A 25252-nucleotide genomic window follows, 5' to 3' on the forward strand; every position below is an offset into this window, starting at 1 on the left:
GCATGTTTTTGACAGTTGAGGACAGGGTTTTATGGATTTAATGATGGATCACCAAAACAAAGGATCACATTTTCTTTGAAACCTTCATGGTTTTTCAACTTCTGGACGTTTCATTTTTCTTTTATCTCATGCAGTTAATTATTTAGAAATATCAAGGATATTTATTGCCCTAAATTTCACAAAAATGAAATATATATATATATATATATATATATATATATATATATATATATATATATATATATATATATAGATATTTATCTTATCATTGTTTGAAAGATGTTAAGGTTTGGTATAATTTGTTCTTATGGATGTTTCTCTGAGTTTTACTGTTTTCTTTTACAGTCTACAGATGTGTATTCTAAATAACATGGTTATGTAAACTGATCACACTTATGAGCGTTAGTGACAGTTCGTCTATGAGGCCACTGTGGCGGAAGCTTTCCCAGGGTGTCATTCTCAATTTCAGTTTTTGCTTGGATGGGTTCTTTACCTCTACAAACACAAGGCTAAGTAGGCAAGTTTATAGGTTGATCTTTGCCTCAACTCCCAATTTCAGATGGGCTGTTTAAAAATAACATTAGCAGTCCTGAACAGGCCTTTTTCATAAAGTGTTGCAGGTCTGGGTAAACAAAATCAATCTCCTACCCTTCCTCACCCTCTCTCGCTCCATTAGCCAAGTCATGCGACATCTCTATCTGTGTTAATTAGCAGAAACTGGTGTGCTGGTATTGATTGGTAACTCTTCGAAAATTCCACAAGGACTGCTTTGAATGTTGAATACAGCAACAGCCGTAACACTGGACAAATCCAATTATTTTTTTTTGATCAGGCTCTTACTTGTTTATTACGTTTTTTCTATACAGTTTGTTTTCCTCTGTGTAAAAAAGCAAATGTTCAATTGGCAGGAGAAGATAGGCTGCCAACCAAATGCACAGAGGATAAAAACATTGTCCTTATCTTACTGTTTGATAACACAGTAAATGAAAGTAGTTTTATATTAATTTCAAAATGATTTCCTTTTTCAACATCAAAACTATGGAATTGTTTGGTAAGGAAGGAAAGGTAGGGTGGGCAATGGTTTCTTTCAGAATCATGTTTTGCTTGCTACTAAAACATAAATCTTGAGACAGTCCTATTAAGATATTTGATTAATTCTTTCTTTCTGACATGGACACTTTTGTCATGTAGCTTTACCTTAGGGTAATTTAGAGAGACTAATTAACCTAACAGGCATGTCTTTGGACTGTGGAAGGAAGCCAGAGTACCTAGAGAGAACCCACACATGCACAGGTAGAAAACGCAAACTCCATGCAGAAAGACCGTCGGCTGGGAGTCAAACCCAGGACCTTCTTGCTGCAAGGCAAAAGTGCCACCACCTGCACCACTATGCAGCCTTACGTTTAAACATTCCAAACTAATTTTGTGTAATTGTTTTCACATATCACATGTAAAAAATAGCTGCCTAAATATACCAGGGCAGTGTTGTTCAACAAAAAGGATATCTCAAGGGATATTATATTATAGAAGACAGGCTACATTAACCTCTATTTATATAATCTTCCATCATTAGGATTATGTGTATGGGTTTGTGGGAGTCTGCGGAAGTATGTGGGAGTGCGTAGGAATGCATGTGTGTGCATGCTTGTATGTATGTGTGGAAAGCCATAGCATCCCAAGGGAGACAAACACCAGGAACCCATACAGGATAGCCCTATTGTCGACACAGTGGTATGTCTGCAGCGAAGCACAGAAGCAGCATCCCTTGGGTCAAGGAGGCATAGGGTGGGGGCTGAGAAAGTGGTGAAGGTCACGAGAACCCCCAAGCCACACCCCGAAGTGTAGGCCGAAAGTGAAGCCCAGTCACCCCAGTGGCTGGGTGCCCGCACAAGACCCCGGCAGGAAAACAACCATGCACTACGAAGGGGAATTCTCACCAGAACCCCCAACCCACCAGGAAAGCATTACCCCGCAGTGGCTTTCAGAACTCAGATGGAGGGAAGAAGGGCAGTGTGCAATCCTGCCTTGGAAGGTAGTCCCAGAGCGATAAAGAGGAAGGGATTCCCACCAGAGCCAAGCCTTTTAGACACCCCTGATTCACCTCCAATGCCTGTTCCTGTCCCAGAGGAGCTGCTTCCATTTCTGGTTCCTGTTCCAAAAGAGCTCGAGGATGAGTTGAATCCACTTCCTGTTTCTGTTCCGGAGGAGCTCGAGGACGAGCTACCTCAACTTCCTGTTACTGTCCCGGAGGAGCTCGAGGATGAGCTGCTTCCATTTCTGTTCCTGTTTCAAAGGGGTTCGAGGACGAGCCACCTCCACATTCTGTTTCTGTTCCGGAGGGGCTCGAGTACAAGCTACTTCCGTTTCTGGTTCTTGTTGTGGAGGTGCTCAAGGATGAGCATCCTCCATCTCTTGAGCCTCAACAGCTCCACCAAAGATCTACAGTGCTCAGTCACAGATCTACAGGGCTCATTCGGAGATCTAAAGGTTTCTGCCCCAATCCATCTAGCTTCATTGGCGACCTCCGGGTCTTTGGATCTCCCATTGACAGCCTCCGGATTGGCGGATCCGTTGTGGCCAGTCTCCAGAACTTCGTCTCCACCTTTGTCACTTGCCTCCTGGATTTCGTTGTGGTCCCAGCGGACCTCCTGGGTCTCTAGCCTGAACTGTGTGTTGGCTCTGTGCCTGCGTGGGTGGACGTTGGAGTCCCCCCCTTGGACTATGTTTTTGTTTTGTTTTTGTGGTGTGTCCTAGACCTTGTTGGTTGGGTTGTCTTTTTTTTTTCGGCTGGTTTTTTGGTAAGCTTTGTGTTTCTGGCCTTGTTCTGGGTAATTTTGTTTGTTTCTTTTGTTTCTCTTATTCCCTCTGTCTCCCTGCAGTCTGTCACACACCTGTCCTGAGTTTCCCCTAATTATCTGGTCTTGTTCTTGATTGGTTCTCCCTGCTGTTCTGTGTGTATATGTTCCTTAGCTGCCATAGTTCCCCGCTAATTTGTATTGTTAGTTTTTCTTTTGCCATGTAATAGATGTACATCTGCTTTCTATGTCCTGGGTCCTGGCCTGGTCCTATGTCCCTTGCCTGTTCCGTGAGTGGGAGCAAACAAAACCTTCTACTTACCTGCTGTTGATCTAACACATAGCATTCTAATAAAATGCTTTGAAATTTGTGGTTGTAATTTAAACAATATGCACCAGAAATTCAAGGATTATGAATTAATTATGATACAGGTAATGACCACAAATTCATTGACAGTCTTGTCACAGTCATCTCTTTTAAGTGTATTGAGTTTTTATCTACTTTCTCACTAAGCCCACTGGCATTCAAGTAAGTTACATATTTACTACAGAATACCATGTAAAGTGCTTTGAAATTTATTAAACCCCTTACAGATTTCTTCTGTTTGGTTTTTGTAAAATTGACATATTTTAAATTATCAAATATATTTTAGTATAACAGATAACATAAATACACAATATACCACTAGTTTTTATAATTGTAATTTACCCTAGTTGTGTTGTTTTTAACATGGGCAGATTAAAAGAAAAAATATATACTGAAGCTGGAGATGGTACCACAGCTGTGAAATACCTCCTGGGTGGTACCAGTGCCTATGACTACACCTCCGGGGGACCTCAGCAGCTACAGGTAGCACTGACCTTGCATCTGATGAAGACCCTTTGTGAGGTTGGTCCTCAATTATCTTCGCCCCCTGGTGAGGTCTTTATTGGATTTGCTGCAGTTTGCCTACCAGCCTGGTATTAGGTGGATGATGAAATTAACTACCTCCTGCACCAATCTGACCCCCCTTAAAAAGTCAGAAAGCACTTTGAGAATTATGTTCTTTGATTACTCCAGTGCTTTTCATACCATACAGCCAGAACTTCTGACAGACAAGCTGGGGCTGTCAGGAGTTGACCATCAGCGGTCCCAGTAGATACTGGATTACTTCACTGGCCGCCACAGTATGTGGGGACATGGGGCTGTGTCTCTGATGGGCTGGTCAGCAACATGTGGACTGTGCAAGGAGCTGTTCACCCTCTACACGGCATACTTCTTCAACTCGTCAGGTTGCCATTCACAAAAGTTCTCTAAAGACTCTGCCATAGTTAGCCTTATCACATGTGAGGATGCTTAGGGTACAGATAATGGACACAGGACCTCACGGACTGCCATGGAACCACCTCTCGATCAACACGGGGAAAACCAAGGAGCTGGTGTTGGATTTCCGGGGCGCAGACCCACCACAATGACACCATTGAACTGACATGGAGATAATGGACTCCTATAAGTACCTGTAAGTAACTCTTATAACTAATTGGACTGGAGTCATACATAACACCAATACTCTTTACATGGGGGGGTCAGTGCAGGCTCTACCTGCTAAGGAGACTGAGATCAATTGGATTGCGGGGGGTGCTCCTTAAGACCTTTTTTGACTTTGTGGTGGCATCAGCCATCTGGTGTAGTACGTTGGAGCAGCAGCTTATCTGCTACTGAAAGAAAGCAGTTAGATAATGTAGAATATAAACTATCTATGTGTGTAATATAAACTATCTATGTGTGTAACTGGAATGTGTGGAAATAGGGGGGTCAAGTTTAGGGAGTGAAGCATAGAAGGGGCCTAGGGGAGTGAAAACTTAGGGGAGTGAGAAGCATAGAGGGTGCAAGGTCATAAATTAGAAGAGGACAGGGAAGGCCAGAGACAGGGGAGGATGAGTTGCATGTTACAATCAGAAGTATTCCTTATTTGGACTGTTATGTTATGTTATACATGTGTGACATGATATATGTATATGTTGAACACACCCTTGAGACTGAATAAAACGAGCTGAAAGCAAGAGTTGATTAGAAATGGGTTTACACAAACATAAGTAGATTGTACTTGTGTTTATTTCACTCTTTGAAACTTGTACCCAAATCAACGGACCCGGGGAAGCAGAGATGGCTTCAACAATAAGCTCATTAGGAAGACCAGCAGTGTCCTAGGATGCCCCCTCAACCCAATGGTGGAAGACAGAAGAACTCTGGCAAAAATAACATCACTGTTGGACAATGTCTCCCACCCTTGGCATGAAGGTGTTGCAGAACTGAAGAGTTCATTCAGTGACACACTGCTGCATCCTAGATGCACAAAGGGTCATTATTGCAGATTCATCCTCCCAGGAGCTGTTGGACTTTATAACCACTGCTCCCAACAACTTAATAAGTGTTTACATCCTTGATGATATTTGTAGTTTCTTCCATTTTTTGTAAATGGCCTCTTGATGTTTTCTCATTTTCTCAAAATTTCTTAAAATTTTCTCACATTTTTAAATCACCCTACTCAGTTTTATTAATCGTAGTATGTCATTTTTAATGTGTTCAGTGTTTCATTTTCTCATGTTGTAATTGTTTTCCTTCAATGTACAGTCTACTCTCACTGTCCTGATCTGTGTGTGAGTGTTAAGTGTTTGAGTTTTAGTTTCTTCACTATCTGTTTCTTATCTGTTGTTAGTTCTCTAGTTGCTGCTATTTCAGTAAAATTCTCTGTGCTTAGTTTATATTTTATTCTTGTGATTTTTTAAATTAAATTGGAATTAGGTTTTGATGATGCTGGTTTGTCAGATTGAAAGTAACTTTAAAAAATAACAACCCTTAAGCAGGTATTAAAAATATTTTCATTGAACCTACATAATTTCTGTTAGAGCTACTAATCCTAAAGGCCATGTTTTCATTTGCTGTAAGTGGTAAAACATCATAATTAACAAAAAGAAACATTTGAAAACATTACTCTTTAGTAATTAATCTATATATTGTCTTTCACTTATTGAATTAAATTACTGAAAAAATAAACATTTTAATAATCAAAATTATTGAGGTGCACCTCCTCTAGAAGCTAAACCCAAAATATTAATGACTGGCTGATTTAAATGTATTTCCATTGAACCAAGAAGTTTGTTTTTGATTAGAAATGACACAGGCATCTCCCTAAAGATAGTCACTATTCAAGTGGTCAGTCAGTCATTTTCTATAACATTTCTTCCATAGTTGGTTGCGGGGAAGCTGGTGCCTATCTCCAGCAGTCTCTGGGCGGGAGGCGGAGTACACCACTCCATCGCAGGGCAACACACAAACAACCAACAAGACCAATTAACCTAACAAGCATGTCTTTGGAATGTGGGAGGAAGCCAGAGTACCCGGTGAGAACCCACTCATGCACGGGGAGAACATGCAAACTCCATGCAGAAAGACCGTCGGCTGGGAGTCAAACCCAGGACCTTCTTGCTGCAAAGCAACAGTGCTATCAACTGCGCAATATATTAAACTGCTGCGAAGTGTCATATGAAAAAAAACAAAAAAAAAACATGAAAGAACCGACATATGGAAAACCAACACAATCCTTGGAAATGTCTTTTTGGATATTGCAGCATGCACAGAGAAAACACTGCTTATCACCTTGAACAAACTCCCCACATGTCCGCTGCATGCTATGCTATGGCAGAGGTTTTCACAGCTGTAGTGGGTGCAGATTGTTTACAAGACTTGATCAATACAGTTATTGATGTTTATGTGTATTTCAGAGTATCCTAAATCCTTGTCAGAGTAATAGGATTCCTTGTTTTCTGTCTAGGTGCTGCAAAGATTTATACTCTTGGTCTAAGAGGCCAAGATAGACCATTTTTTCAACCTTAAGCTCAGCTGATATGCTTAATGTCAGAGTTTGGCGCAGAGTAACCTATTGTGTTTTAGATGACTTGTTCTTGCACTGGTTGAGAGAAGCTAAAGATCATTGCTTAGTGATGCCAGTATTAATTCATACCTTGCTGCTGAGAAGTGCAGCAGATAATTTCCTGTTTTATTTTGTTGGTATTTTTCAGGATAGTGGCCAGGTGATTACTTGATTCTGGTCGAGGAAAACGTTTCCTGACTCGTTCCTCCAAAACACCCCAAAGTGGCTCAATAATATTTAGATCTGGTCACTGTGCAGGCCATGTGAGATGTTCAATTTCACTTTCATCAAACCAATCTTTCACCAGTCTTGCTGTGTGTATTGGTGCATTGTCATCCTGATACATGGCACAGCCTTCAGGATACAATGTTTGAACCATTGGATGCACATGGTCCTCAAGAATGGTTCGGTAGTCCTTGGCAGTGACGCACCCATCTAGCACAGGTATGGGGCCAAGGGAATGCCATGATATGGCAGCCCAAACCATCACTGGTTCACCCCCATATTTCACTCTGGGCATGCAACAGTCTGGGTGGTACGCTTCTTTGGGGCTTCTCCACACCGTAACTCTCCTGGATGTGGGGAAAACAGTAAAGGTGGACTCATCAGAGAACAATACATGTTTCACATTGTCCACAGCCCAAGATTTGCGCTCCTTGCACCATTGAAACCAACGTTTGGCATTGGCATGAGTGACCAAAGGTTTGGCTATAGCAGCCCAGCCGTGTATATTGATTCTGTGGAGCTCCCCACGGACAGTTCTGGTGGAAACAGGATAGTTAATTCTGCCGTGATTTGAGCAGCTGTGGTTTTATGTTTTTTGGATACAATCCGGGTTAGCACCCGAACATCCCTTTCAGACAGCTTCCTCTTGCGTCCACAGTTAATCCTGTTGGATGTGGTTCGTCCTTCTTGGTGGTATGCTGACATTACCCTGGATACCGTGGCTCTTGATACATCACAAAGACTTGCTGTCTTGGTCACAGATGCGCCAGCAAGACGTGCACCAACAATTTGTGCTCTTTTGAACTCTGGTATGTCACCCATAATGTTGTGTGCATTTCAATATTTTGAGCAAAACTGTGCTCTTACCCTGCTAATTGAACCTTCACACTCTGCTCTTACTGGTGCAATGTGCAATCAATGAAGACTGGCTACCAGGCTGGTCCAATTTAGCCATGAAACCTCCCACACTAAAATGACAGGTGTTTCAGTTTCATTGTCCAACCCCTGTACAATGCAAATGAGATCAAAGCATATGCATCTGTTGAAATGGCACAATGTGCAAACATAAATCCAACTAGGATTCTGTAGTAAAATTTGAAAACTGATTATCACAGATGTTCTCCATCGCATCAGACAGAGCTTAAGCTATTTTGCAAAGAAGAAAGAGAAAATATTCTATCTCTAGACACTCAAAAGCCAGAGTCATATTAATGGAATGCTTATTTGTGAAAAATTTGAAAAACATGCAAAATTGTCCATTCACTTCATGATTCTGCTCTACTTTGTGTTGGTCTATGTAGCAGCTGTATCTATCTATGGGTATTTGACGCTTTGCCCAGGGCATCACTTTATGAGTGGACAGCATGAATGCCTAAAACAAATAACAAAAAAAAAAAAATCTGTTGCATCCAGAACAGGTTTCTATTGTTAATTGGGTCAAAGCTGATGGGGCACCCCCTGAATTATGCACAATGTTAGCATTGTCAGAAAATAAGGCTTTACACCAGGCCTGGCTAAAGATGCTAAAGTTGGTGTCTGATTGAAGGTTCTGGCTCAGTGCTAAATACAAGGTCATCTCACAGTTTTGTTTTTAAGATGCTGAACCAAATTTGATCATTATTCTACAAAGTTAATTGGTGGAGAAATTTAGTTTTCTCCCAAAAACAAGTTAGATAAATAAATGTTTTGTCACATTCTCAGTTAAAGGAGGGCCACCACTTGGTCTAACACAGAAAATACAGAAATAAAAACAAAATACATTGAAGTTGGTTATAAAATGACAAAGCATGAAAACGTACATTAAGTGTGAATACTTTTACAAGGTACTGTAAATCAGCATAGCGTCTGAACCAGCATCAGTACCACTAATAGGCAGCTAAGGCAGTGGAAGTCAGCATGAATCTAATGATTATACAAATCAAACTGAACAAGTCAATTGCCATTCCTGAACTCAAGGGAAATAGGAACTATTTTCTATGAAAGAAGACGAAACTAAGAATGCTAACTGCTACTGTTTTTTATTGACTATGCAGTCCTTGATTTGGTAACATTCCTTTGAAGCAAAAGGCGATTCAAGAATTGGTCTAATTGGTTTTAACCAGCTTGGCATGCTAAATATATATGTGGAGGACAAAGAAAATGTAAAACTGCTGTCAGATTTAACAACTTTAATGTTATTAATAAAAATAGGGCTTTTGTTTTCCCTATACTGAGAAGCAGAAACTGACAGATGCACATAATGAAACAGGAGGCGTAGCAATTATAACATTATTGGATAAAAATGTGTTCTGTTTGATTTTAGCCCCGAGAAGGTTGTTTGCACTACACCAAGTTCTCACATCCCCATGTAACTTCAAATCCTTCATCATGCCTCCCACTGAACGCACTGTGATGAATGCTCACCTGACTTTGTTTGAAGTCAGCGAATCACCCCGGGGTCAAAAGGAACACTCTGCATTATGATGAAATCTTGACACATATGCAGAAACGTACTAATATGCAAATGGTATATGAAAGAGCTCTAGCTGTGGGGAATGCAAAAGTGATAACCGTGCAGCTCTTTAATCTTTATAACCGAAGTTGTTTTTCTTTTGTATCTCGCTGTCATACTTCAGGGCTTCTATGTGAGATGTTAGTCTCAGCTCACCTGCTAAATATCACTGCCATTAAGGAAGTACAAATTTGGTCATAATTTAGAAACATGTTTTTCAATTGTGTCCTCTGGCTGCTCAGTTGAATTAAAGGATCTTATCCATAACTTTTGTCTCAAGCAGAGGAATTTAATTCAGAGCAATAGATAGGCAGTTTGAAGTCTGCAGTAAATCATGTATTGCTCCGGTCCGTTGTAATAAAGTAAGAATTGAGACAAGAAGCAAAGCTTTTGTGTTATGGAAATTTCTTTGTTTGGTTTCACTGTTGTGGTCTTGAGATACAGGTCATAACCCAAAACAAAGATGCCAGATGCAAGCTGCTGAAATGAGCTTGCTCCATACAGTGGCTGAAGCTCCCCTCTTAGAAAGACGGTTCATGATCCAGGGGAAACTCAGAGTAGAGCTATAGGTGGTTCGGAATTCTGATCAGGATGCCTCTTGGGCAAATCCCTTTGGAGGTTTTCCCTCCACATCCCACTGGGAGGAGACCCTGGGCCAGACCCAGCATATGATGGAGGGACTGCACCTTTGGCCTGGAAACACGTTGTGATTCCCTTGACTAAGGTGGAGACTTTAATTAGAAAAACGGAAGTCTGGGTTGGGTGGTTGTAGGGATGGATGGATGGATGTGATAATAGAATGTCAGTACACCATCTAAGCTCTTGAATAGAGCAGTGTTCTGCACAAGTTATCTTTTATGTTGTTTGCATTTAGTTATAAAGCAATAAGACTTCCTTTTTAACATGTTTCTTCATTTATACAGCTTTAGTAAATTGCTGTACACATGATCTAGAAAAAGAGGGTTGAAGATTGAAAAAAATATTTTTTTATAGTATTATCTTACACGGCTGGACCTTACTTTGCTTATGGGAGTAAAAAAGAATAATAATATCTTTATCACAAAATTTACGTTTTTGTCTCACAGGTTGGTGATGTAGGAAGAAACAATGTTTTAGGTCAACGATGCTATAGCATTGCATCCTATGCATAATTTAGCACTCACACAGTGATTTCAAAGATAAACGTTTTTGGAAATTTAAAAAAAACTCATAAGCATGAGCTTTGCAACCCCAATAAACGTGTGTATGTGTATATATATATATATATATATATATATATATATATATATATATATATATATATATATATATATATATATATATATATATATATATATATATATATATATATATAGTGTTGGTGAAAATGTTACTAATTTGTCAGTAACACTTTCCAATAAATGCAGTACTTATTTCCTTGCCACCCTGTGCAGATGCAGATGTTTTTTCTGCACTGATGATGATTCCATTGGCTTGGCATGTGACTCAAACTGGCAGTAGTGCAGTAAGTTAATAATTGTGACCACTTGGGGGATCTCATAGGCACTTGTTTGAACTTTCTTCAGGCATTATGTTTAGAAAATAACCATAAAATGAGGTGTTGATATCTTTTCAAATATAACTCACCCTGTTTTGACACAGTACAACACTGAATTTTACACCCTTTATCCCAATACATGAACATGATTGAAAAAGGGAGCGTGACACACATACTTATTATTGAGATAGGCATATGGTGTAAAATGAACATTAAGATATAGTTTTGATTTATTTCAACACACTATACATATCGAAATATTTAAAAATATATTCCTCTTCAATATAATAATTCTCAACCCTCCAATGTAACTGTGATTGACAAGAGCTAATCCTTCTTACAATAGCAGGAAGAACGTGCTATTTTTCCACATTCAAACCAAATGTAGATGGGGGTTTTTATCAATTCAGTTTCAAAACCAAGCTGCACTTTGGCTGCAAATTTGGGATGAAAAGTAAATTGATTGTCAAACATAACTGGAACAGAACTCATGATCTGAGACAAGCACAAATGTCTGACCAATAATCTGTACACACAGATACCAAACACTGACCATGTCACAAAATTATTAACCACCAAACAAACACAGCACAATAAAACCAGTTAACACTGTATGATGCTTCAGGTATGAGCCAGACCCATAAACATGAGTTCAATGTTGACTAGATAAAACTATGCAGAACTGGTGATATACTGGATGTGAGATTGGTATTGATCCCAGGCTATTCACTGGAGGGGAGGTAATGATAAAGAAGTTGTCAATGTTAAGAGAGAAATTGTTGGATTTGGTTTGGGTGAAAACCATTCTGACAAAATTGATTTTAGTTTGACACTGTTAAGTTTGAGGAAATTGACAAAGAACCATGACTACTCTCCATCAAAAAAAAAAAAAAAAAGGAAATGGAAGAGTGTAACTGGGTTTTTCATATAATAGTAAAAGTTAATGTTGTGTTCCAGCAATATGTGAGTAACAGGGCGCAGACAATGAAAAGAAGGTACCCTGAATCCGTGCCTCAGGATACACCAGTACAAAGGAGAAGAAAGGAGTAGTATTTGAGTTTGATGAATCTGGAAATGATCGGAGAGAAATTAAGTAAACCAGGTAAGTGGAGTATGGCGTGGAGTATGCTGTTTGAAATTGTCCACAGAGGTTATACTTATCAAGATTCATGTGAAACTGGGAGGCAACTACTTCCTCAAGAATTTTAGAAGCAAAAATGGGAAGGATAAGAATTATATGTAGATATAAAACAAAGAGACCTCAAAGCAACCATATGTTCAGCATCAGCTCTATATATTCCCATGACAGCATTGTAAAATGAGGCAAAAACTCTGATTCCAATGTGAAAACTGTTAGAAGTGTGTTCTGTTTAGGGGATATGTTTGTGTTCACTTACTTTCCAGAGTCAGACTGGCATGGCGGAGTTTTGTGTGTGCCCAAAACAAAAGCTCACATCGACCTTTTTCTGGACTTCTTCAGCCACTCCCCATCCCTGGACAACGATGGTCTCACATTTCTCTAGATTTCGTCTCAGGACTACCCCCGTCAGAAGGTAACACCACCATTCTCACCATCATTGATAGATTTTCCAAGGCTGTTCACTTCATTCTGTTAGTTAAACTTCCTTCTGCACGCAAGACGGTTCAGCTCATCACCCAGCATGTTTTCCGGTTACATGGCATTCCTAGCGACATTGTCTCTGACAGAGGCCCGCAGTTTGGATCCCAGGTTTGGAAGTATTTCTGTCAAGCTATCGGAGCATCAGTGAGCCTATCTTCTGGTTACCACCCTCAATCTAACGGTCAGTCTGAGAGAGCCAATAAGGAACTTGAATCGCTTCTTTGCTGTGTCATCAACAATAATCCTTCCTCATGGTCATCTCATTTAGCATGGGTAGAGTCCGCACACAACACTCATTCCTCCTCTGCCACCGGGTTGACACCCTTTGAGGCATCCTTGGGCTATTTACCACCTCTTTTTCCCTCTCAGGAACAGGAGATCTCAGTACCCTTGGTCCAGCATCATCTCAGGCCCTGTAGGAGGTTTTGGAGGCAGATGAAGGAGGCTCTTGGGAGGTCGATGGAACAGAATAAGAGACTGGCGGACTGTCATCGGACTCCAGCTTCTCAATTCATGGTGGGTCAGAAGGTATGGTTATCCACCCGTGATATACAACTGAAAGATTTTTTGAAAAAGTGTGTTCCTCGATTCATTGGACCTTTTTCCTATCACTAAAATAATAAATCCTTCTGGTGTTAGACTGCAACTCCCCAGAGCTATGCACATCCATCCTATGTTCCATGTATCTCAAATTAAACCTGTCATTCAGAGCCCTTTAAACCCCAGCAACCACAAACCACCACCTCCTCGGTTGGTAGAGGACCAGCCGGTTTACACCGTGAGATGGATCCTTTATGTCCATAGGAGAGGTCGTGGACACCAGTTCCTGGTCGATTGGGAGGGCTACGGACCTGAGGAGAGAGCATGGATTCCCAGATCTTTTATATTGGACACCAGCCTCATCACTGACTTCTACAAGGCTCATCCGGAGAAGCTTTCTGGTTCGCCTAGAGGCGACACTTGAGGGGGAGGTACTGTTAGGAGTGTGTTCTGTTTGGGGGATATGTTTGTTTTCACTTACTTTCCAGAGTCAGAGAGGAATAGGCAGAGTTTTTCAATATACACACCTGTCCTGGATCCTGCTGATGAGAGCAACTGGCATTTAAGCTCCTGGAAGTGATCCATTCCTCGCCGGATTATTCAGTGACATTGGTACTGAGTGAGACAGCCAACAATTGATCTTTGAGACCTTCTCGAGTAACCTTGTGATTTTTGTGTTTCCTAAGGACACTTGGTTGAGTTTGGAACTCACCTTTTGCTGGAACTTAAGGACTTGTGTATGTGGATTCCTTCTCCTGGAAACTTTCACCTGGAAGCCAACAATCCTCCGTCCTGGCACTCTCTCTCTCCCCTTGGACCTGGAACACAAACGGACTTCGAAACCTGAAACACTTACCTCCTGGATTTCCTTTGCCTCCTCCTCCGAGCTTACCTCCCTCCCAAGAGCCTGTAAGAAAGAAAGAGACTCTCTTCATTATACTCACCATTACTCCTGTGGATAGTCCATTTAACATCTTCCTATTCCTTTGCAGGATGAATCAACTTCCATCATTCACTGTAAATAAACATCACTTTAACTTTTCATCTTGTCTCTGCTTCATTGTTCTGGTTTTGCCTGAACTCGGGTACTCCTCCAGTTAAACCTCAACTGAATAATCCGGCCAAAAGATGAGTACCCACGGCAAATCAGACAATGATCAGATTCTCGAGCTATTAGCACTCCAAGAGAAATGGATAAGTCAGAATGAGCTTATCTTTCAACAAATCATTGCTCAACAAAAGGAACTGTCTGGTAATTTGTCCAAATTAGGGGGCATGGTATACTCTTTAGATCAGATAGTAACACCTCTCTTGACTCCTCCAGCTTCCTCCAGACAAGAACCGGTTTCCCCTGCAGCAACAGAAATAATTCCACCAAACCTCAAGGAACTTGAAGTCTGTCGCAGTCAATTTTTTTGTGGAAATCCTGAGCAATTTGGTGTTTTTTTACTTCAATGTAATCTTGCATTTAACAGATCTCCCACAATATTTGCCTCCGCCTCGACTCGGATTACTTACTTCATTTCGGCCCTTCAGGGTGAAGCCTTAAGATGGGCTCACGCTTATTTTCACTCCCTGTCTGTTAATGATTGTCTTTTCTCCACATTTCTGAATGATTTCCAGAGTGTTTTTGAACACCCTCTACACCAGGAGACCGCTTCAAGAAGGCTGATCTCACTAAGACAAGGAAGTCAGTCCGTCGCCAAATTCTCCGTCCACTTCCGGATCGCCAGGGAGGCAGGATGGGATGATATTGCCTTACGAGGTATTTTTTCCAGCACTCTAAATGACCAAGTAAAAGACCAATTGGCTACTAGAGACAAACCTGAGGATTTAAACGAGTTAATAAATACAGCATTTTGATTCGACAACCGTTTACAGGAGAGAAACGAGCAAAGGGACTACAATTTCCAGCATGCCTCAGTTCCGGTCCTTCCACTTCAGTCTCCAGTAAATCATCCTCCGATGACTGATGTAACCTTTAATTCTGAGTCTGAACCCATGCAGATTGGGCCCACTAGACTTTCTAGAGATGAGAGACAAAGACATTTTGAAGCCAAGGAATGTACAGGGGTTGGACAATGAAACTGAAACACCTGGTTTTAGACCACAATAATTTATTAGTATGGTGTAGGGCCTCCTTTTGTGGCCAATACAGCGTCAATTCATCTTGGGAATGACATATACAAGTCATGCACAGTGGTCAGAGGGATTTTAAGCCATTCTTCTTGCAGGATAGTGGCCAGGTCACTACGTGATACTGGTGGAGGAAAACGTTTCCTGACTCGCTCCACCAAAACACTGCAAAGTGGCTCAATAATATTTAGATCTGGTGACTGTGCAGGCCATGGGAGATGTTCCACTTCACTTTCATGTTCATCAAACCAATCTTTCATCAGTCTTGCGGTGTATATTGGTCCATTGTCACCCTGATACACAGCACCACCTTCAGGATACAATGTTTGAACCATTGGATGCACATGGTCCTCAAGAATGGTTTGGTAGTCCTTGGCAGTGACGCGCCCATCTAGCACAAGTATTGGGCCAAGGGAATGCCATGATATGGCAGCCCAAACCATCACTGATCCACCCCCATGCTTCACTATGGGCATGCAACAGTCAGGGTGGTACGCTTCTTTGGGGCTTCTCCACACAAGTATTGGGCCAAGGGAATGCCCTTATTAACGACGTCCTTTGGGATCTCTTAAATTGATTTGTTTTTGTCTATCTAGACAACATCTTAATTTTTTCCAAGGACCCTCAACAACATTCACAACAAGTTCACACTGTTCTGCAGAGACTCCTTGAGAATCAACTTTTTGTCAAAGCTGAGAAGTGCGATTTCCATGCCTCGTCCATAGCTTTCTTGGGACTGATTTTTGAGAGTGGACGGGTTCGGACGGATCCTGAGAAGGTCAAAGCAGTGGCAGAGTGGCCCAGACCAGGGAACATGAAACAGCTGCAACGATTCCTGGGATTTGTAAACTTTTACAGACATTTCATTAGGGATTTCAGCCGAGTCGCAGCTCCCTTTACCAGACTTACCTCCACCCTCCGCACATTTTCGTGGAACTCTGAGGCTGAGTGTGCGTTTTGTAAGTTAAAACAACTGTTTTCCGCTGTTCCCATCTTGTGTCATCCTGACCCTCACATTCAGTTCACAGTGGAAGTGGATGTTTCGGACTCAGGTGTGGGGGCCATCCTTTCCCAAAGTTCCCCCAAGGATAATCGCCCCCACCCATGTGCCTTTGTTTCCCGACACCTATCTCCATCTGAGGAGATAGGTGAAAGAGACAGTCTTTTCATTATTGTGTGTTTAGTCCATTTAACATCTTCCTATTCCTTTGCAGGATGAAGCAACTTCCATCATTCACTGTAAATAAACATCACTTTAACTTTTCATCTTGTCTCTGCTTCATTGTTCTGGTTTTGCCTGAACTCGGGTACCCCTCCAGTTAAACCTCAACAAAAACTGGCTCAAAAAGCCCTGCAAGCACACTGTCAGAGGGTTAGGTTTGACTGTACAAACTCAAAGGACGTTAAGTATTATCCATTCCATTTAGACATCTTGCTCCTATCTGTGTAATGCATCAATATTGTTTCATCATGGTTTCAGGAAATATTCATTTAAACCTCCATGAGAGGTTTGCCATAAATAAATAATATTATTCAATATGTTACATACACTACCAGTCAAACATTTTAGAAATCCTTTCTCATTTAATAGTTTTCTTTATGTTCATGACTATTTACATTGTACGTAGATTCTCACTGAAGGCATTAAAACTGTGAATGAGCACATATGGAATTATGTAGTAAAGAAAAACTTGTAAAAGAACTTTGAATATGTTTTATATTTTAGATTCCTCAAAGTAGTTGCCGTTTGCTGTCATGACTGAAATATTAACCTTTGGCTGGTTCTCAATGAACCTCTGGGAAGTTCTTTAAAGACTCTTTGGAAACCATTTCAGGTGACCTCCTCATGAAGCTCAGGGAGAGAATACTAAGCGAGCAAAGCAGTAACCAGAGCAAAGGGTGGCTATTTGGAAGAATCTAAAATATAAAAATGTTTAGTTATTTTACACTTTTTGTTTACTATATAATTCCATGTCTGTTCATTCATAGTTTTGTTGCCTTTGGTGAGAATCTAGGATGTAAAAGGTCACGAAAATAAAGAGAGCCATTAGGTGAGAAAGTGTATCTAAAACTTTTGTCCGGTACCTGTTGTTCAGCCAGAAAGTTATAATAATGATGGTATTTCTTTGCAGTCTGCGTCAGATTGAAAAAAAAAAAAAAAACAACAATCATTAACATCTGGTTTTGATCAAATGTCAATAAAAAAAAGCTAAAAACAATAATAAGAAAAGTCTATATTTTTAAAAATTATCATTGTTTGGACAAGACTGCTGACTATTTGTGCTACAATAAAGTTAACATACTTATTAAATGTTTTTCGTTTTGCTATTTTACATATCTTAAAATGTAAAACCCTATGCTACTGCTACATATTCACTGCAACTCTGACTCAAATATAACAATGATCCAATAATAATATCTATCCATCCATCCATCCATCCATGAATCACTGTCTAAATTTAAATCTGTACTAAAGATGAGCCTTACTCAGTCCATTATCATCGGGCCTGATATCTATTGGATGAGGCGACTGATTCTTCCAATGATACAAAGGCCATGGTCCTGCATATCTGTAGGTTGAATTTTGACTGATTTTCCTCCTATTTTTGAGATGTGGCACATTAAAGTTTACAAATATGGATGAAGCCTCTTATGAAGTCTGCTTTTAGTACACTCTCCAGAGCGTCTTGAGAGATATTTCAATGTTGAAGAAGGATGTTGATTGTGTTTTAATGGATGTTGATTTTGTGTGTAGAAATCACCGGAGCTCTACAAAGAAACAAGATGTTTTAACAGCAACACAAGGCCAAATGGAATACAGAATGTTGCTATAGATTCAATATCCAAAAAAAAAAAAAACTATTATCCATGGAGCACGTAGGATCTGGAAACATTGGTCACCTGCTGGAAGACTGACTCAAGGTGGGAATATTTAGAATCGAGAAAACACACAGACAGGCTGCTGTTGCAGTTAATGATTCTAATCGTGCTGATCACTAATTTGGTTGTTGAAAACAAAAATAAATGGCACTATAATGTGTTTATAACTGTATTTAATTAAAATCGTATACTCCTAACCTATTGAAAAGTGTTTAACTGTCTCTTATGTACACATTTATGAACAAAGGACAAGCTCATGAAAGAAAGGCTTGTTACCTTATGCTGTTATGATGTGATTTTGTGTGGTTTCAGGCCTCTTTCTTACATTTTATACCTTAGTTAAACTGCAGTGTTGACAGCAGAAGCAGTTTTAAACTATAGTTATCTTCTGAAGTCTGATGTGAACCACACCCACCCATCTCTTTCGTCTCAACAATCTGAATAGCACCTCAGCAGCTGACAATGATGTAAACATGGACAGAAATCTCTGTGTGCAAAAGGCTTTTAAACAAGGGGGTTCTAGATGGATGGGTCATGGTTGATGGTTTTGAAGCTCCTGTTGAATGGCTGTTATTAAAGTCAGTGTGTTTGTTTGACTCTGGCAGAGATTCATGTCCTCAAGATGGCTGCATGTTTACTGCTGGGCTTCTCAGGGCAATGCTCTCTTAGCAGAAGAGGCATGGCTATCAGTCAGTGCTTCATAACAAACATTTCAGAAGCATTCCCACATTTCTGAAACCTGGAAAATAAAGGCAGCTTTATACCCACACAACTGTTATAGTCACTGTTGAGCAAACTGAACACCGTTCTTTTTATGTAGATGTGTCAAATTCTCAATATAATATTTTTTTAAAGGCCATAATTGGCTAAATAAAGCAAACATACTTCACACACATGCTTGTAAAATGACAACGATGATTAGTTTGTATTTAAAATAATCAAATGAACATGTAAACAAAATGGAGAGAACAAAATGGTTACCCATATTTTTTTGTTGTGTGTCCAACTAGAATTGCATTCTCACAACTTTCTTCTGTCTGAAAATCCAAGTTTGAAATGGAAAAAGATCAGGGCGTGCTGCCAGGTGGACCAGTCAATGTTTTGACACTTTACCCACAGCACAGTGCTGTCATGGCAGCAGGCTGTCACTCCCAGATACCCTCCTGAGGCTCATTTATGTCTGTGTCTCTCCTGCATTCCCTTTCCTGGTTCGTGATCTTCTCCCTTTCTCTGCATCCACGCATTCTCATTTTTCTACCGCTTACACATCCCGCATGTTCCTCTATTCTCCTTCGCTTTTCTCTCTATCGCCTTCAAGTTTTATGAAGCCATAGCTAGAAAGAGAGCGAACTCCTGCTATGCTGTTTGTCTCCCACTACATTGAGACCCCCTCCTGTGCTTTTGAGTTCCTAAAAAGACAGAGATACCTACCTTGTCATTGTTTATCACAAGAGACTCTCTTTGTCTGAATTCTGAAATAACATCATGAGCTAAATTCAGACCACAGCGGCTGCTCAATGAGACACCAATTGGAAAGCAAGTAATAAATCCATGGTTTGATTTAGTTTTTCTTCATTTTGGGCAAGATTTTTCCAATGAGCAAAGTGATGAGCTGCTGGAAAAAAGCCTCATGTATGCTGCTGCACAATGCATTGCAAAGCACTCTGCAATATTCAATTCAATTCAGTTTTATTTATATAACGCCACTTCACAATTCATGTTGTCTCAAGGCACTCACAAAGTCAATACAATCATACAGATTTCAAGTCAGGTGCATACATTCCAGTTAATCCTAGTTATCAAACAGTGCAGTCAGATTCAGTTTATTACTGAAATTGGTCAAAAAAAAATTATATCTAAGGAAACCCAGCAGAATGCATTGAGTCAGTGACTTGCAGCATTCACTCCTCCTGAATGAGCATGTAGTGACAGTGGGCAGTTGCTTGCATTGACTTTGCAGCAATCCCTCATACTGAGCATGCATGTAGCGACAGTGGAGAGGGAAAACTGCCTTTTAACAGGAAGAAACCTCCCGCAGAACCAGGCTCAGTGTGAGCGACCATCTGCCACGATCGGCTGGGGGTTTGAGAAAACAGAGCAGAGACACAAAAAGAACACAGAAGCACTGATCCAGGAGTACTTTCTATAGGAAATAAAAGTGAAACTAATGGTTGTAGCTCCTTTAGAGGCTTCATCTTGGAGAGAAAGACAACTAAGCAGATAACATCTGAGCCTGTTTTCAAGTCTAGTGTATGAAAGAGAGTACATACACAGTCACAGTAGAAGCTCAGCCAGTAGCTATGTCTAGGAGAGACATAGTTAAACACTGAAAGACAGTGCCAAGTGTATCATCTGTATAAGGGGAGTATTAAGTTGTGTGCAGCAGCAGCTCAGCCAATGTCCCCTTCCAAGAAGTTGCCACAGCTAAACAATGTGCCAGATCAGGTGTAGATTCCAGAAAGAGAAAAAAACAGCGAGAACTCAAAGTTAAAAGATGAAATAACACCAAATAACACAAAATTGGAGAGTAGTATGAGAATGTTGCAGAGAGAGGGAAAGTGGTCATTTTGTCCTCCAGCAGTCTAAGCCTATAGCAGCATAACTACAGAGATAGCTCAGGATGACCTGAGCTACTTAAACTATAAGCTTTATCAAAAAGGATAGTTTTAAGCCTAGCCTTAAAAGTAGACAGGGTGTCTGCCTCACGGACTAAAATTGGGAGCTGGTTCCACAGGAGAGGATAATTTTAAATTCTATTCTGTATTTAACAGGGAGCTAATGAAGGGAAGCTAAAATAGGAGAAATATGATCTCTCTTTTTAATTTTCATCAGAACTCTTGCTGCAGCATTCGGGATCCCCTGATCCCTATAGTATGTTCCAGCCTTTCTAAGAGAATATTGTGATTGACTGTATGAAATGCAGCACTGAGATCTAACAGAACAAGTACAGACACAAGTGAGGCCATAATAATATCATTAGTGACTTTCAGCAGAGCTGTTTCAGTGCTATGATGAGCTCTGAAACCTGACAGAAACTCTTCAAACAATCATTGCTGTATAAATGCTCACACATTTGATTAGCAACTATTTTCTCAAGAATTTTAGATAAGAACGGAAGACTGGATATAGGTCTGTAATTTATTAAGTCATCTCGATCAAGCGAAGGTTCCTAAAGTAAAGGTTTAATTACAGCTACCTTAAGAGTCTGTGGTACATATCCATTTGATGAAGTAAAAGTATGATGTGGAAATATGGAAAATTTCAGAAAGAACTTTCAAAAGCATCCATTCCGTTACAAAAAGTTACACCTTAAATCCTGGAGTTGCAGATGCATCTCAATAAATTAGAATTGCATCCAAAGGTTAATTTCAGCAATTCAGTTGAAAAAGTGAAACTTGTAGGTTTTATAGACTCATTACAAACAGTGTTTATTTCAGTGTTTATAGCTAATGAAAAGCAGTTGTACGGGTAAAATGGGCCGCAGCTCACAGTACAGTTCTGACAGGATCACAGTCAGAGTCTTAAAGAGCTTGGTAAGCCATTCGTCATGTGCGAAAAAGATCCCCTTGGTCTCCTACAATTAGGGTAAAGCCCTCGTTGATAAAGGTATTTTCTGCACCACTTTGCAACTGTTTTAATGTGCAGTCATGTCACTACATATAAGGGGATGTAGTACTTATTCATCATGTGTCTCTGGAGTGTGCTATAGTACATTAACATTGCTAACAGTTTCCCAAAATGCCCCTTGGGTGATGCCAGCGAGCAAATAACTGGAAATGTAAGAACGGGAGCTATGAAGTTGGTGTTAGGCTGGACATATTTCTTTGATTAGTTCATTGCTGACACATCTGCAGGAAAAGGAGAAAGATTACAAGTTTTGTGCATATTCTTTCTTTGTACATGAGGCCCCAGAAAAGTTTGATTATTTGCTCTCTTCCCATTCAAGAGGTTACATTTGAAACACTGCAGCTCTCTTATTGCTCAGGATAGCCCATTGCAGTGATGCGAAGATTCAGTGTAATCTGTTGGCTTATTTAAATAGACAGGCTTTTACTAAATTACATCATATGGTTAACTGAATCAGACTATGATTGCATAAAATAGGACAGAATTGAACTGTGAGTAGTTAGATTTGAGTTTGGACCTGGATGCATTGGAACTGGTATTGGTTTAGAAGGGAATTGGATTTAAAAGAATAATTTTGGACTGAAGGTACTTTTCTTTCATTAGTTATGAATTGGACCCGTTTGCCCTGTAATATGCCTTAAAATGATGTTTGCTAGTGTATTGGCACTAAATAAATGGGCTGACCTGAGCTGAATCTTTATCTATGAGCCCATTTGTTTGCAATTTTAATAAGCACTAATGTCCAAAAAAGAAAATTATAAATATATAACAGATTGAAGAACTTGAGCATTTAAAAAAGGAAATTTTCTTCCCTCGAGGAGAGTTCTTGGAAGGTAGATCTATGGCTTGAACAGAATCCCTCAGGGAATTTTAAAGCTGCTTGCACCTGCTGCTCAGACCGGCATTGATCAGAGGGACACTGCTGTGGCGGACAGCACTGTGCTAAAGTAATTACCTGTGGGCCTCACACGGCTTCACTCTCCAGGGAGCTGTGTTTAAGTCTATTTGAGCATACGTGCACGCATACACATTCTGAAGTAAGTCATTGCTTGCGACTGTAATTGAAAATGGATAGCTTGCCTCTGCTCGCTCCTGCATGGAAAGCTACATTACTGTCTCACTGCCCAGCTTATTACAAGCATTGGTAATTACCCAGCTGGGTAGTCTGAGGACATACAGGGATGCACAGGAGGGAGAACATGACAAGTGGATGCATGTTGGTTGAGAGAATCACTGATTGATGCTTTTAGGCTTAATCCGAATAATGAAAAAAGAAAACAGCAGATGCTCATTTATCTGTATCCCACAGCTAGAATTATGCATTAATACAGTATGGATATTTTAGCACATATTACATTTCAAACCACTTTGGATACAGTTTATTCTTCACTGATAAAAAAGAAATTAAATTCTAAATAATTAGCAAAATTGCACAAATAGTATTGCTTTTGTGTGATCATTTCTATGCCAAAAGCATACATTTCCCAGTAAGGTGTCACATGTTAATGCTGTGATTTCTGACTTGGGAGACTCAAGTGTTTACCAAATGGTCCACAATTTCCTAATGCGAGCATTTGGATGAGTGACTGAGTTTCAGCCATCTTAACAGCCTGTATTCCCTCTGGCTCCAGATAAATTAGTTTCCACTGTAATTTGCACTGAGCTGTGCAAAACGACTTTGCCAACTTTTTGTTTATTTATACTCAGAGAGCGGGTGAGGGCAAACATTATGCGAAGGAAATTCCAAGTGCTTTCTAAAAGGGAGGAGTAGGAAGAACTATCTATTGGGAAACTTTGGAACCTACTTTTACTTCTAAAGAAATTTGGAAATAAAACCCAAAAGACTTTGAATCTAAGCTAGCTGTATGATGGATGCTTGTCTACCAAAAACTAAACATTTGCTCAGAATGTGTCACACTCATCAGCTGCCATAAAGGAGAAGGGGTTTGATGTAGGTACATCAATATGACAGGCAGCAGAGACATGTGTTCTGATGGCACTTCTTGTCAAGTGCCTCAGCACCATTCCTCGTCATTCCAGCTGATCTGTTATCACGGCGGCTCTCAGCAGCGTTAAAGGCTGATTGGACATATATACAACCTTTTTATTCCTGTCTCACTATTCTGTCACTTTTCAGGAACAAATTCAAACCCATCAACTCTCACAACGCTGACATTTGTAAGTCTTGCCATGTCCTACGTCTACAGCATAAGAAATGATGGATGATGTGACATCTTAGCAAGAGCAAAGCAAACCTAGATATGGGAAGGGAGCTGCAAAGAGATTGGACAATCTCCAAAGTACCAAATCTTCCCCAGAACAACACAACAAAATCTATCTGCAGTGCTGTAAGATATTTACTGCAAGTCTGTTTACTATAGCATTATTATTAACCTTGGTTTTACCCAAGTCAAGTCATTATGGGATAGCTCTCCTGTAAATGCACTTTAGTTTATCCAAGACTGAAAGATCAAGAGAGCAGCAGGAGGCTGAGAAGCTCCCACAGTAAAGTTTGTTTGAAGTATGGATTAAAGCCCGCCTCATGGTACTTACATCTTATCTATCATGGGACAGGCAGATGTGCTCTATGATCTAACCATTTACGAATGTGCTATCAGTCTGGAATTACATTTTTAATTAGACATGTAAAATGTTATGGATTTCCTGACTTGGTATGGTGCAAATAAATTGTAGGTACAGCATGGCCTACAGATAGAGATACTTAGTCTAGGGTATGATTTTACGTTATATTTCCAACATGAGTCAATCTATATATGTTAAACAGATAATATCAGAGTTATCCTTCATGTCTTAGGGATAAACTCTATTCTCACACAGGAAAGAAAAAAAAACAAAAAAACAAGGAGATTGTTTAAGTGTCGACAATCATTGTTATAATTGATTATATTAACTTTAGGGGTTGCCATGGTGATGCCACAACATTTTTGCTTTGTCCTTTGGGATTTCTTATGGTGTTGCTGAACTGAACTTAAACTAATCCAATGCTATATGCAATGCTAAACAACATTATGTCAGTCAACTGTTATCAATTACAAAATCGCCTTTTAAACACAAAGCATATAAAATATATATTCAGTACATGGACTGGAAGTAACAATAATCTTAGTGCATCAGTATTTCAATTAAATCTAAAATGCGCTGGACGTTTTGCAACTTGCTGGAGTATGTCAAGACTTTTTTTTGTCTTTTATCATATTTTATTGTTTTTACTGTGTTTTTCCTAAAAACATTATTGATAGTTAGTTTCCAGTATCGATGGATGTCACAATGACTAAGGAATCTTACTAGTACATTTGGAACATCTTCACATGTGTCAGCTGACTGACCTTTCCAAAACCCTCCTTTTGCTAGGATTAAGGTTGCAAATGTTTTCATAAGGGCATGTCTCGGACAGCAAATTTAGAAAGCAAGGAGAAGGACGTTTATTGCAGAACATTTGAGATATCTGACAAATAAAATTAACCA

The 25252-nt window shown here is 40.0% G+C and overlaps 1 protein-coding gene across 1 annotated transcript in view; it reads right to left on the reverse strand.

Moving 5' to 3' along the window:
• LOC124873382 (inactive N-acetylated-alpha-linked acidic dipeptidase-like protein 2) overlaps positions 1–25252 on the reverse strand; it is a 677436-nt gene that overhangs the window by 383291 nt on the left and 268893 nt on the right. The gene's annotated exons all lie outside the window — the stretch shown is intronic.

The sequence above is a fragment of the Girardinichthys multiradiatus genome, chromosome 9, assembly GCF_021462225.1.
Source record: "Girardinichthys multiradiatus isolate DD_20200921_A chromosome 9, DD_fGirMul_XY1, whole genome shotgun sequence".
Classification (NCBI taxonomy): domain Eukaryota; kingdom Metazoa; phylum Chordata; class Actinopteri; order Cyprinodontiformes; family Goodeidae; genus Girardinichthys; species Girardinichthys multiradiatus.